A 10842-nucleotide genomic window follows, 5' to 3' on the forward strand; every position below is an offset into this window, starting at 1 on the left:
AAGAACTTTTAATGGGTACTTAGTTCAGTGCCTGATTAGATATCCTTTTAATCACATTTTAAGAAAATTGTTTTAGGTTTCACTTTATTTTAATGGTCCCTTTAACACATTCTGTTGACTATAATTAACTTTGCACCTACAGTACATGTCTACTAACTCTCATTAGAGTGTTAGTTGAGTATTAGTAGATTGGTAGAGTTAGGGTTAGAATAAGTTGACATGTAGTTTCATAGTTACTCATAGTCAGTAAAATGTCTTTTGGAGGACCATCACAATTACGAATTAGCAGATATTAAGCAGACAGTGAGTGTACTAATACTCTAAAAAGAGTTAGTTGACATGTAGTTGCAAAGTTACTTATAGTCAACAGAATGTTCAAAAGGGACCATCAAAATAAAGTGTAATCATTTTTTTTTTAGTTACTATACATTTCTGAAACCGCTCATCATGCTAGTTCAGCATACCAGTAGCCAGTTAGCCTGCTAGCTAAGCTTATATCTTACACAATGCGTTTTATTTTTTATATGTTTTATGTAATCAGGCATTACAAACGGATAATAACATGATTCTTAGATGGACTGGATTGGGTTGTTTGATACCGTAAATGTGATTAATCACCCTGAAGCTACTGGAAAATACTCCACAAGAGTCCCAAGACGTTCACTATAGCGACTATCCTGATTCCATGTACTACTTGGATAGGATCTGAAAAATGGAAGGTTTCAGGACAGAACTCTAAACCTGCTCAGCATCATTGTCAGGGCACGTTGGCTTGAGTCCTTTGTCCATGTGAAAAGGCCTAAATTTGGTTCCATGGGCCTGATCTTTCCGGCCCAAATAAAGGCGCTAAACCCCGAACAAACAGAGGTATATCTGCGACCCTTCAGGCTAGTGGAGTTCCGTTTTCTCTGGGTGGCCATTGTCAGAGATCGGTTTACACACACGGTCTCTCACGCCTGCAGGGAAGAAAATGTCAGTTGCACCTCATTCTTTGTCTAAGCTTATTCAATAGTTTTCAGTGATTTTTGACAAGCCTTTTTCATAAATGTCAAGAGCATTTTCTTCTCTTAGATTCTGATTAGTTCAAGGGTAAGCTGATTAAAACCTCCTACAATCGTTAAAACCATCAGCCGAAATTGTAGTTAGATTTTCATTTGGCTTCACGCTATATGAAACTCTATCTCTATTTCTATCTCTATCTACAGGTATCTCTAAACTCTATTTCTCTGAGATAAGCTTTAGTATATACACTGTATACTTTATATAACTGACTCACGGGACGCATCATTGCTTTATTTAAAATCTACCTGAATGAGGCTTGAGATTCCAGAGAACTGAAATTAGATCCATGTTACGTAAAATCTAATTAGCCTTTAGCCTTTATTACTTTCATGCATTTCGAGGTTCCCACATGAACAACTGTTTGCTTCATTCAAGACTTTTCCGGCCTGACCCACTTTATGAGAAACCGAGCATCTCCCATCAAACTTTGCTGTCCCCACACACACTCTCTGGACTCAGATGTTAGTTTGACCTCGAGGATGAGCAAAGTTGCTCTGATCTTCTTTGATGTGCCTCTCTGCAGTGACTTCTAAACTCACACTGACATCGAAACCTCATTGTCAGAGCTTCTGCACTTTTGAACTGAATGTGTCTTGTGTAATAAGTGGGTCAGGGCTTTAAAGGTATTGTTTTAATGGTTTTGGGAGCTGACAGCTGCTGTGTCCTCCGATGCCAGAGTGTGTGTGCGGCACAGGGATTTTGTTTTTTTCAATTTTTTAATCACTTTGGAAAATGTTCTTAAAGTATGCCTAAGCTGATTCTAATTCTGTTTTCTTCTTCTTTCTAAACTGGCCCATGCACATTTATTTTACCTCGCTGAGAGGCTTTTTATTCGCTTTCCTTTTCAGTATCAATGGGCATCAAAATATTTTTTTTTCCTGGTATTAGGGGGACAGCAGAATTTCCAGATATCATAGTATTCCCTGACTTCATTTCTTCAAAATTCTGTCATCATTTATTCACACTTACGTTGCTCCAAACCTGTATGAATTTCTTTCTTCTGCTGAACACAAAAGAATATATTTTGAAGTATGTTGGTAACAAAACAGTTGAAGTCAACTGGAAGTAAATGGGGAAATTCATACAGGTTTGGAAAAATTGAGGGTGAGTAATTGATGACAGAATTTTCAGTTTTGGGTTCCATCCATCCATCCATCCATCCATACATCCATACATCCATACATCCATCCATCCATACATCCATACATACATACATAGCTGGTAACAAAGATACATCATATCAGAACGTTTGCCCATTTAATGTAAAGATTACAATGCAATGGCACTGAAAACCAAAGTGACATTTCAGAGGGGGAAAAAATGTGGTATGAAAAAATACATGGTATGTGGCTGTATTCAGAACTAATCAAACTCTTGTGAAAAGTCAGTCTGTCTATCTATTTTCATTATAGTGTTATAGTTTATATAACCCATTAAAAGCTTTTAGGTGTGCGTTGTACTTTTACCATTGTTAAGGGGTGATGTTAGGCACAACATCATTTTGACAGGAACTTTTCTCAGGCATACTGGTGCATACTAGTAATTTCCAGTTTAGTTTCTCTGTCTGATCAGCCCTGAATTGTGTAACTGATGACTGTTAATGCGTACGCTCCCAGAGCAGGGCTGAGTTATTGTTCTATATCTGACCTCCCGTGCTTTTTAGCGTTTTAGCCTGGTAACAGGCGATTTTTCACTTAGAGCAGTCTGAGATTTAAGCCACCTGAACAAACTGGACCCATTCAATTAGTGTGTGAGTGCATGTGTGAGCATTTGTGACCGTGAGGTGTTTATCTTTGTATGGCTAGTGTACACGGTTGTTGTATTAGTCTCTGTCTGCAAATGTTCTCTGAGTATAGGGTGGATTCTTCCCGACAATGCTCATCATTAACTGCACTTCTCTCTTTTCTGATCGCCACCCATGAAGAGAAACTCACCTCACTGTTCTCCTCAAACAAACACACACACACACACACACACACACACACACACACACACACACACACACACACACACACACACACACACTCACACAATCGCAGAGAGTTCAGACAGTCTGTCTCTCTGACACACACATCAGTCATAGTCCTACTTGTGCTTGTGTGTCACAGTTCTCAGCTGCTGGCCTGAACTTTTTGTACATTTTTCAATCATTCATCAAAACACAAAGAATGATTTTCTTTAGTTAAATCACAGAAACAATGCAATGTTCATGATTTATTGTTGTGGTAACCTTCTGTGGCTTCACTTACAATAACGATGAATGAGGACTCTTCTGGGAAGTCTTTTGTTCTCCAACAGTTTAGCGTTACTTCAATAGCATATTGTTTGACCTCGCAAGCTATTAATTATGTTTTTCCTTAAGTACTCTTACATATTGTCTTTAAGTACTCTTACATATTGTCTTAACCAGACAAGATGTGAGAAGTTTTGAGTGTTGTTTATCTATTCACAATGAAAGTGAAAGTGTTAAAGTGGTTCAGAATGTATTTGATGTTTAATATGCAAACATCACATTTTATTCAGAAAATGTTAAGATGTAGTGGTACATAATTGTTTGGTACACAAGTGAAACTTATGTGTTGCTTGAGATTCTAGGCACAAAGAAAGAGGATGTCAGCGATGTACTAGTTGCTCATTGCTGCTCCTTAGTGACTATGGAATCAAACCATCAGCATTTTAATAAGCAGCACAGATATTTAATTGCATGGTTACCACCTCTCATTATTTTTGGGTTCATCAAATGTTTTTATTGATGCTTGTTAAGGCAGGCGTCTCTATTGCTGGCTTATACTTAGGGTTAAAGATCCTTGAATAAATAATAATGATCTACACTTTTTTTACCGTTCTGAAGTTTGGGTCAGTAAGATTTTTAAAATCATATTTATATTTGTATTCAGCAAATATGCATTAAATTAATCAAAAGTGACAGTAAAGACATTTAAGGCTGCATTCAAAGGCCTAATGATTCACAGCGGTGCAAAGAAGGCTGTCCCAATTTTAAGACTCCTTTGACTGTGACCTACAAAAAATCCTTCTTTCTCTTAGCATACCCCAAAATTAACGATTGGATTTTTTTTTAGAGAGAGAGAGAGGGAGAAAATTCCGAATGACTTTTCTGAATGTAAGTATTGTTGTGTTTCAACTTGCTTGAATATCTAATGATACAAATATTTTTTTCAAAGTATTTTAAAACTATTCAGATGTTGACACGTCTCACCAATATGCGATTTTATAGATAGTTTATATATATATATATATATATATATATATATATATATATATATATATATATATATATATTTTTTTTTTTTTTTTTTATTTTTATTTTTTTTTTATGTGCATAAATGGATAGGTGAACATATTTAGACAGGTTGTGAACCCAGTTTTGTTTTTTTTAGACAGTTGAATATAACTTTCAAAGAAAAGTCCAGTACAAACGTTACCGCCACTGTCACAGTTCTGAGGCTACAAGAACAATCCTCCATAGGCTAGACAGTCCCATTTAACAATGCTCGGTCTGGCCTTCGAAGGATGCAGCCTCTGAATTGGGACAAAGCTAATAACATATTCCTACCAAAACACAACTGCAGAGCAACGACCTGGATACTACCTGGTGAAACTTTATTTCAAAGTAAAGTTATTCATCATTTGGCCTTATCTTGTTTGCTGGCCTGAGACATTGGTATTGCATGGCCGATTGTGGCAGTAACGTGAGCTCTTTCACACTGTATAGATGAGCGTTTGGAAACCAAGCAGCAGGTGTAGGACCAGTGACACTTTTCATATGGCTCCAAATGCAGTTTCAGGTTTACCCGTTCAGCCCGAAGACTTCTGCTCTCTGGCTGCCTAGACAGATGCTCTCTTTCACATGGCCATTTACACGCATTATTCTAGCTGTCTCTGTCTCAGTAACACGCGGTCTCACACACACACATACACACACATACATGCTATTCATTTCGTTCAGCTGATACCTGAGCAGTTGCGACCTCCAACAGTCACTGAGACCTGCAGTTTGGCTGTCCTGAAATCAACCTCCTACTTCCTCCGTCCTCGTTGCACTCATGGGAATTTTCCCAGTCCAACTCCAGCCAGATGTAAGACGGGGGGTGGGGGAGAAAGCGAGAAACAGACACCACGGCCTCTCACGCACTGGAGATAAAGCTTCACCTGCTTGCCCTGGCTTGTGCCTTTCTCTGGTCTCTAGGTGTGGTGGGTGTGCCACAGAGAGACATACCTGACATTCCAATGGGCCTGTAAAAAAACAATTGAGGCAAAGATGAGATGGGGGTGTTTGGGCTCAGAGCTGTTTAGTGATTCCCGGATGGTTTACTCACTGGGGGTGAGTAGCAGAGGACTCTTAATGGCTTTTAGCACTAAGCTTAACCCTACGTAAACGGGTTAAACCCCTGGGTTAAGTAACGTTTCACACTCCAGAGCAGGGTTAGGCTCATTTTTGTCACACTAAACCATTGCAAAGGTTTACAATGTGAAACAATGCAATGCTAAATTGTTATAGCAAAATGTTTCATAACACCAATCATAAAGGCTGCGTGAAGAATAATACAGTAATATTATTATAATTTAAAATAACTGTTTTCAATTACTTTTCAATTACAGCAGCCATTAAATAAACAGCATTTATAACAAAATAAACAGCATTTATAACATTTGCAACATTATAAAATTAGATATAACAGATATAAAATTATGTATATAATTAAATTTGTTAATGTCAGTTTTACACTAAATAATTTAAAGTTATATAAAATGGATATAATTATAAATTATATATATAATTATACATGTATAAGTAATCATTTATGCATTAGATTTTTACATTTTATATTTATTCATTTAGCAGCGAAATGATGAATACAACAAGCAATTCATCTTAAAGGGATAGTTCACCAAAAAAATAATAATTGTTACTCACCCTCAAGTTGTTCCAAAACTGTGTGAATTTCTTTCTTCTGCTGAAAAAAGAAGATATCTTAAAGCATGTCAGTAACCAAACAGTTGACGGGCCCCATTGACTTCCACCCATATGGAAGTCAATGGGGCCCATCAACTGTTTGGTTAGTGACATTCCCTTTAATTTACATGGTGTGGATCCCTTCATCAACGTAAGTTTTATAAAGGATTTTCTTCAGATGTTTTATTGTTTGCCAGCTGAAAATTGTTTTTCTGATCGCTTAGAGAAGGTGCGTACTGCTGTTTTGAACAATATGACTCAGATTTTACATTCTAAACTATTTTTCTCATATTTTGCAAAAGCTTCAGCCAAGAAGACATGATCTTTCCCAGCACGTGCAACAAGCCCCATCTCGACTGAATCAGGCTGGCCTTTGACGCAAGTCTGACCATGAATTGTGTGTGTGGGAGGGCCAGAAGCTCATAGGTCATTAAACCCATACACAGACCCAATTAAAGTCAAGCCGGGCTCAGGCTCAGCACGACACGGACACTTTGAATGAAGCCCTTCACTGGCTGAAAATGAGGGAAAACCCTGAATGTGACCTTGAGTTCTGCTCTCAGACACGAGATGGAGATCGTATCTGTCCCTCGCGTGAGGCTTTGGGAACGATGTTGCTGAAGTTCACTTGAAAATGAAAAGGAAGAGCTGTTTGTACAATCCTGGTTGTTTTGGAAGCCTGTTGGAGTTCAAGTGTGCAACTTTGGCAAAGCTTTTCGTGATTGCAAGTATGCATGCGTGTGTTTGGATACCTGGAAGTGATTACAGCTATGTAAAATACCGTGTGGTAGTAGTTGCATTTGTTGAGTGTGATGCAATGTTATTGAGGATGGAAAGGGAAGATAGGCCAAAATTCTCACACCCATGAATGCACGGTTGATACTAAAATAGAACAAGTCTAGCAGTTATTTGCATACTGAGCGAATGGCCTGCGTTTCATGCCAACTATTAAAGGGATAGTTCACCTAAAAATAAACCTAATTCACAATATCAATAAATGCTGTAGTGTATATAAATAATACTAAAATAGCACAGTTTTGGAATGACATAGGGGGGAGTAAATTATGATTTTAGGTGAACCATCTCTTTAACCTACTGTACCAACAAACAGACAAAGTCCAAACTCACGTCTCTCAGAAACCGGCCAAAATGTGTCTAACAACCACAAGAAGTTTGTATATATTAATAAGGAAATGCATGTGGAACAGGAATTCCATATTCCTTCATATTCAGACATTCTGTACACATACATTCTCTCTCTCTCTCTCTCTCTCTCTCTCTCTCTCTCTCTCTCTCTCTCTCTCTCTCTCTCTCTCTCTCTCTCCCCCCCCCACACACACACAATCATTCTTTATTACTGAAGACCAGGTGGCAAACTGCTCTAGGTCCAAAAACATTTCAGCTCATTACTAACAAAAACAAACACACCCCTCACTGTACCCTTCCCTTAAAACTTCTGTTTTTATAATCATTTATTTTGTTAGAAATGGGACCTCGTGGGTTCTGCGTTTCATCAAATGTCCCTTGACTATCCTGCATAAACATCAAGCTGCCAATAGAGGGCACCTGTGTATATTTCATCACCTAATTGTGCAAACTTTCCTGAAAAAACTCTGAAGTGCATCTAAGACTCCTGTGTTTTACTATAATGTAGAATCCAGTGTTTTTATGTCTGATTATGTTTGTGCACTAATAGCCTTCACATAGTTTCTGAATGCCGACACATTCGTCTGTAACTTTTCTTGTTTACTGTGAGCGAACGTAATTTGCAGGCCTCTCTCAACGTTGACGGCATTTCTTTTCAGAGAAAACACAGTTTTGATTTGCTGGTTTCCATTTTCCTCTCAATTAAATGTTATTTCATAAACCTCTCAGCATGACCCAACTATGTCTGTCTTCACATGACAAATCACATGACATCATTGGGTAAACTGCTCGCTGTCTTGAATGGCATGTGTTGCCTTTCATTGCAATAACCCATTATTAGCAGTGAAACAATGTAAATGGACTCTTAACATGTGGAAATACAGCATGATGCTTGTCCAAATGTTAACCCAGACGAATGCACATAACTGTAATCTGACTGAATTTTTCAACAGTTTGTCACTGACAGTAGACTTTCCATGCCCCATTAGCCATATGGAGACACTGTAACTTAATTCATACAGTCTTCCTTAAAGGGACAGTAGCCTACACACACAAATGCAAATTCTGTCATCATTTACTCACCCTCATGTCCTTCCAAACCTGTTTGCACATGACATTCTGAAAAATGTTTCTGTGTGGTGGTGGTTATTGTTTTTCTTATGTCCATACAATGAAAGTCAATGGGGTCCCGTGCTGTTTTGGACCCCATTGACTTTAACTTTGAGTTAAAAACAGCTCAAAATATCTTCTTTTATGTTCATGCAGGTTTGAATGGGGATTTTTGGGTGAACTATCAACTTAATTTCAACATACTAATACATTATTCAAATCAGAAGGTGTAGCTATCTAATGTTATTTAATGGTCCTGAGCTAACAAGGATAAACAACGAACCAACGTTAACAAAAGTTAATAAATACTGTAAGAAATGTATTGCTGATTGTTAGTTAATGCATTAAATTATGTTAACTAATGGGACCTTATTGTAAAGTGTTACCGGGTAAGTAAATTGAGGTATCAGTTTAACGAAGTTTAAGACATGGGATTAGAGATTTTTCAAATCCATAACTATAAATTTGATTATTAATAATAGTGATGTTAGCCTTAGCAAACACCATTAACAATAAATAATTAACTAAATGGAATTCAAAATGAGTTAATACATTTTTTTTATGGCTCATCACGTTTCAACGTACATTCTTTGCTGTTTTCTTTACCAAAAAGTTTTTTTCTTGCCCTGAAACTTCATTCAAGCCGTGCAATAACAAATTATGCAAATGTTCATACTGTTTCCAATATTCTGCCATTCTGAACCTATTATCAATGCAGTGCTGCATTTGTTAAATAATTATCCAATATGCCAAACAAAAAGTATGCTTTGGTAGTGAAAAAACTCTATTTTTGCTAACATGAAATGGTATGCGCCCATTTGGCCAAATTTTATGTGATGTTTGGGCAGAGTTGGCAGGCATTGGTGGACTTTGACCTGCCTGTGACTTTGTGTGCAAAACAGCTATTTGGCTTTTCCTTTAATGGACAAGTCAGTGGGCACAGACTGTTGGAAGTGTTAGCATAACAGCCGAATAAAAATAGCACATGAAGAACAACCACATTCCAATGTTTTGACTTTTGCCCTGTTAGTGGAATTACGGTTATGCAGGCATGATGGTCAGGAGATAAAGTGATAAAGAAATACCGATAAAGAAACCGGATATGAATGTGCAGACATGAAAACATCAGGGATTATTTGTTTTCCATTTCATGCCAGCATAACATAATCAGTCAAGTTCTCATGGTTGCACTCATATCCTTCCTGATTGGTGGAAAGTAGAAAAGTTGGATTCTGATTGATGGTGTTTGAACCAGTAATCAGTTGCTTAATTCAAATCACCCGATGGCCTTTTACTTTTGATTAACATTGTAGTTCATTAATTGTACTCTTAGTTTTTAGTTGTTTTAATACTGTTTGCATACTTTCTAGATTCATAAAAAACTGCACTGGTGTCACTAGACCTTCATGTACTGTAAGTGTTTCTGACTAATACTAAAGGTAATATTTTTAAAAAAGTTGAATCAAAAACAGAAACATGACTATTTTGTTTCAAAGATGTGAACTGGAAACATAGCTAAATTGCCAAACATAATGAGATCATGTGACAACAATGTAGCACACTGCTGTTTTAAACGGTTTAAGTTAGTTATAATGTTAACAGAATGTGTATAAAATTACACAAAGAGGTACACATTCCTAGGGCAATGTGCCAAAACCTGGATTAAATCTGCATTGAAGATCAGAAAACAAGCACATAATTTCCATATCTTGTATAATTTTGCAAACAGCAATTCTGGGGCTCAGATCTCTTTACCCGTTTAGCTGCTTTGGATGCACTGAAAAAAAAAAAAAAAAACGTAATTATGAGTAATAAGTAGTCTCTTTTACTTTTTTTTTTTTTTTAGTTTAGTTTAGTTTATTTATTAAGATTTTATTCTTATTATTTTAAACACTGTTTACATTAAACAGTCTGCCAGTGCAAAGTACACTGGCATTAAAGATAAATTATCTTATAAGTATTCTTAATATTTTAACTGGAAAATTAGGCAAAATTAGTTGTTATATTCCAGAGTTTGAGATTTATTTTCAAAAATGTTTTTGAAAGAAGTCTCTCTAACACTTTACAATAAGGTTTCTTGTGTTGACATAGTTAACTACATTAGTTAACATGAAATAAATGCACAATACTTCTACATCATTTATTAATCTTAGTTAATGTTAATCTCAACATTTACTAATACATTTTTAAGATCAAAAGTTTTTATTTGCTAACATTAGTAAATGCAATGTGAACTAACACGATGAACATGAACATTTATATTATCTAACATTAACAAAGGTTAATAAATGCTGTAAGAATGCATCGCACATTGTTAGTTCATATTAGTTAATGCATTAACTAATGTTAACACATGAGACCTCATTGTCTTTTATGCTACACCAAAATTATATTATTGTGAAGTAGTATTACAAAAAAAGAATCTTTGTAATGTATTTAAAAAAAAAAAAAGCTTAACAATATACATGTCTTCACTGTTACTTTTGATCAATTGAATGCATCCTTCCACAATAAAAGAATGAATTTCTCTTTAGAAACCACACCACAGT

Source organism: Abramis brama (genome assembly GCF_963993115.1).
Source record: "Abramis brama genome assembly, chromosome: 4".
Lineage (NCBI taxonomy): Eukaryota > Metazoa > Chordata > Actinopteri > Cypriniformes > Leuciscidae > Abramis > Abramis brama.